The 5,187-nt window shown below is 38.6% G+C and overlaps 1 protein-coding gene across 1 annotated transcript in view; it reads left to right on the top strand.

Annotated features, from left to right (window-relative positions):
• SUPT3H (SPT3 homolog, SAGA and STAGA complex component) overlaps positions 1–5,187 on the top strand; it is a 540,189-nt gene that overhangs the window by 83,275 nt on the left and 451,727 nt on the right. The window lies entirely within an intron of this gene.

The raw sequence follows: 5,187 nt of genomic DNA, 5'->3' as shown, positions 1-5,187 counted from the left end.
GGTCCGTGAGTTCGAGCCCCGCGTGAGGCTCTGGGCTGATGGCTCAGAGCCTGGAGCCTGTTTCCGATTCTGTGTCTCCCTCTCTCTCTGCCCCTCCCCCGTTCATGCTCTGTCTCTCTCTGTCCCAAAAAAAAAATAAAATAAACGTTGAAAAAAAAAAAAAGAGTTTGTTAAGTATCATCTGACTTCTCAATAAATTATAGTTCTGATGATATCTTTTAAATATAATACCGATAATAATTACATAGTGTTCATAGTTAGCTTTCTTAAAATTTACACGATAGTTGTGAGAGCAAAATAGTATCTGTTTTATGAGCTCCTTAAGGCTCACCAAGACACCAGGATTAAGTGACTTCAAGTCCCATTGTGTATGTAATTCGAAGATCCAGGACTGGATCTGAGACTTTGGTTGATATTTTCATGAAAACTGCATTATTTATTTATACCCTTCCTTGTTCCAAAAAAGAACTTAACATAGCTTTTAAAAGTGGAAACACTGCTGCAAGGTATAATAGATTAAGAATGAGTAATAAAAGGAGGCAAATGGAATATAAAGTTAGGAAAGCAGGATGGTGTTCAGGAGTCCGGTTTTTAAAAAAAAATTTTTAAATGTTTTTATTTATTTTTGAGATAGAGTGTGAGTGGAGGAGGGGCAGAGAGAGGGAGACATAGAATCTGAAGCAGGCTCCAGGCTCTGAGCTGTCAGCACAGAGCCCGATGCGGGACTCAAACCCACCAGCCGTGAGATCATGACCTGAGCCGAGGTCGGACGCTTAACCGACTGAGCCACCCAGGCACCCCAGAGTCAGGTTTTTTTAAATGTTTATTTTGAGAGAGAGAGAGAGTGCGTGTGTGAGCGAGGGAGGGGCAGAGAGATTGGGAGAGAGAGAGAATCCCAAGCAGGCTCCATACTGTCAGCGCAGAGCCTGGCGCGGGGTTCCATCTCACAAACTGTGAGTTAATTACCCGAGCCCAAATCAAGTCGAGGCTTAACCCCCGGAGCCCCCCAGGGGCTCCCAGGAGTCAGGTTTGTATGTGAAATGCACTGTTGGGTTTGCTACTCTCAGTAAAACTTGGATGCAAAGTTGGGTTTTTCAGTTTCTAAATCCATACCCCCTCCCCCAAATAATCAATATACCTGAGAACCTTTCACATAGGACTAGGAAACTGAGCACAAAGAAATGTGCCTAAGGCATTCACTGAGGTGTTGCTTATAATGTCAAAATTAAAAAGCAATCCAAATATCAAAGAGGGGAATGGATAAGTAGAAACAAATACATAGAACAGTTGCCTCTGGACAGTGAAAATGAAGGAAGTCAGTGTGTATCAGTATGAGTGGGTACATTGTGAAAACAAAGTTGAGCTCAAAACAAACTGTACAACAGTGGCATTACTAATGCAGATTTTTAAAAACAAAACCATACTAATTTATCGTGCATAAGAATAGTATTCCAGAACACGAGTGAGAAGGATACACACCAAGTATGGAATAGTGGTTATTTCTGCGAAGGGAAAGAGAGAGCATGAGGGAAGTCAGTGCAAAAGGGATTTCAACTGTATCAAATAATGTATTTGACAAAAAGGGATGGTGACTTTACATTCTCAGTAATGTACTAGCTTTGAAGTAATTTGTAAGTAAACCTACACGAGTAGGCTTGACCAAAAGCAAGTAGCAATACGTCATTAAAGTTTAATAACATTTTCATTTTTACAGTTCTCTTCTGTATAATGATTCTAGATTTTTATTTATAATAGTAATTAAAAAGATTCCCTTTAAAATTTATGTAAGTAAAACAAGGGTTGGTATTTGAAGAAAATGTTAATTAAGTAAATGGGAGTGTGATAGCATGTTGATATGTAATACTGTTGAAGATGGACTATGTAAAAGAAAGTTAGGAAGCACTAAGTGTTAAGATTCAGTTTCCTATAAGGTTGAAGGAAGTGTGTGAGTCATTCTTTGTTCATGATGCTAAGACCAAAAAATCCTCCCCTGTAGATTTTCTAGAAATAGAGTAGTTTTTCCTGGGTACCCTATGTGTCACCTGTATCACGTATACAGGGTACACTCACAGGATCGTGTCTCCTCCTGTGCTTTGGTATTGACTGACGTCGTCACAGCAAAGTGCAGTTCAGTGGAAGGGGGGAATGGTAGGTGGAAAGATGGATTGAAGCACAGAGGATAGACACAAAGTTGTGCTGTCTCTACTGATTTGTCTTTATCAAGGCATGGATCTTAAGAGCACCTTAGAGTATCCCATAGCTTGATTATTGCAAGGAATCTATGGATTTAGCAACAGTACTCAGAGAGTATTGAATGTAGACTTTAACATGTTTTGTCAAGTGCATATCCTACTGTGTCTCTACTATATGCACTTATTTCTGTGGGTAATAAAGCACAAACGCATTTTAAAGCACTGCTGAATGCATCGTGGTTTTTGTCCTCTATATTCTTCATTAGTGCAGCATAGTTATTATATTTGAATGTGTGATTTTTTTTTTTTTACGTAAAGACAATATTCTGACTGAAAGTGGACCCCAGCATTATTGAACTGACAAATTATACATGTTTAAGTCTTTTCTTAAAAAATGCTGTCACTGTCAGTTCTCAGTGGTAATTCCTGAAAGAGACATAGATTTCAGTTCTTCTCGGTTGCCAGGGAAGGAGTGACTTACGCTTTGAGGTTGAATTGGAGTAGAGTTGACATCATATTGTGAAAGTTGAGAATCTGGAAGTGAAATGTACCAGATCGGGGAGATGAGCTCAGACATTACCTGATGGCAGCCTTGGGATTCTCTTTAGAAGATTATATTAGGGAAATTTTTGTAGGAAATGGGTACCTCCGGCCCCATAATATTGTATAATAAAAACATAACCAGAGTCCTTTTAACCTGGAAACTTTTTAAAGCAGAGGTCACTACGTATTATTAGCTATTCTAAGCCATAAAGATGTTACAATTTTAGGAAAGCAGTGTGCAGCATATGTAACTGAATAATGTATTATTTTAGTACACAAAAGTAACCGTTAGACATTTTAAAAGATGTTTACAAGATGCACAAGTAACTAAGTGTGGTATCTTGCCACAAGTAATTATTAGTATAAATCATTTAAAGTTGGGAAGTTGCCTTTGTTTTTGCAAGTAAGAAAAAAATTGATGTAAATTTGTTTATAGGTAGAAAATTTGCCATTTTAACTATTTTTGAAGGTACAGTTTGGAGGTGTTAAGTACATTCTCATTGTTATGTAACCATCTCTGCCATCCATCTTCAGAACTTTTTGATCTTCCCAAAGTGAAACTTAACAGCCATTAAATGATAACTCCTAATCCCTCCCCATCCCTAGCCCCTGGCGCCCACCATTCTGTTTTCTCTCTGAGTTTGTTTTAGGTATGAGTACAATTGTACAATATTTGTCTTTTTTTGTTTGACAGGCTTGTTTCATTTGGCATAGCGTCTCTAAGATTCATCCATAAGTGTGTATTTCAGAATTTCCCCTTCCTATTTAAGACTGAATTCCATTGTATGTAGATACCACATTTTATTGATTCATCCTTTCTGTGACTTAGGAAAGGTGCTCTTTCTGCGGAGATTACTTAGGAAAAGACTCCCTCTCTGGGTTAAAATCCCTGTATCATACACATGGTGAGAAGATGGCACCTTTGCACTCAATCTTAGCCAAAAGGCCGAGGAGTGATGAAGATGGCACCTTTGGGTTTAAAAAGCAAAAACAGTCGCTCCCTTCTTCTGGTGTACTGTTCCTTGTACCAGGATGTGTGGCTGGGTAGTTCGGTTGTTACCTGCTTTCTCAGCCAGGTGCTTCTGTGCAGTGTATAAATCCTCTAACCATGCTTGATATTCCTGCCTATTTATATCCTATAGTTAAGATCATGTGCCTTGGAATCATTGTATCCTCTATTACTTTATTGTTTCATTCATTGTACTAAGTATCCTGAATATACAGTATGTGGTAGTAATTGTGTTTAGTGCTGGTGATATAGAAATGGATGAAGAACATGAGAGCATATTAGGAGGTAAGTGGATGAACAAAACCTAAGGATGTCAGAGGAAGTGTCCCTAACTTAATTTGAGGGATAACAGTAGAGCTAGATATGACACTTCCGCCGAATCTTAAGGTAATAGTTAACACTCACAGTGTATACTCTTTTAGGGCTCTGCATACATTAGCTCATTTATAGCTCAACAACCTTATATAACAACTACGATTCTTATCACAGTTTATAGAGAAGGGAGCTGTAGAACAGAGGTAAAGACTTTATGAAGATGGTACAGAATTTGAATTCAATTTGGAGTAAAGATTGAAATTTAGACAGTTTGGCCCCCAAATCTGTGCATTTAAACATTTCACTACGTTACATCTCAGCACCCAGGAGTACCATGGTTGGGATAGGAAAGAAGGTTGTGGCACCGGTAGTGGCAGTTGTGGGGACATGGGGACAGGTAAGTTCGGGAATTCTAAAGAGATGGACCGTGTTCTGCAACACTGTAGAGGCGTGAGAGATGGCAGCCTTTCTGAGGGGGGCTGCGGGTTTTATAGTGATTGGCACTTGACATTGATACATGTGAAACATTGGTGGGCCGTGAGGCTAGTTAGATGATCCGAGATTTTGTCTCCCGTGCTCTTCCACTGCCTCGAGGGCGATAATTTGTGTATCAGGTCCCATATCTATGTTGAAGCCAAAGTTCCTCCCCTTGCGAACCTTTGTTTAACATCTGTTTATAAGAATGGACTGAGTAGAGGTGGGGTAGGCAATGTAGCAAAAAACGACATCAGGGACCTAGGTGCTCCATTGTGTAGGGCGTTTTAATAACGAAAGTGGTAAACAATTGGAGACACAGAACTCCACAGGAATTTTAATAGTGACAGGTTTTCCATTGTGTCTGGGGTCTGAACGTTTTAAATTGCATAAATTATTCGTGTATTTTTTTCAGAAAATTTATTCAAATAGTCATCTGTTTTTGTTTTGAAAGAAGCTGGTTATCAAAAATTTATATCATACCTTCTCTATCAAATGATTTTTCTGTTGCTTAAAGGTCAAAGCAAGCACTTTTTATATTTATTGTCTTATTTATGAATGATTTTCAGTTCTCCTAAATATGTCTGCTTGTTGTTCAAGAATGCCACAATGAGGTGTTTTTTGACTTTGTTCTGTCATTCTTTATAATCATCT

Source organism: Prionailurus bengalensis, chromosome B2, assembly GCF_016509475.1.
Source record: "Prionailurus bengalensis isolate Pbe53 chromosome B2, Fcat_Pben_1.1_paternal_pri, whole genome shotgun sequence".
In the NCBI taxonomy this organism is placed as follows: Eukaryota; Metazoa; Chordata; class Mammalia; order Carnivora; family Felidae; genus Prionailurus; species Prionailurus bengalensis.
This window is presented reverse-complemented; position numbering and strand designations above follow the sequence as displayed.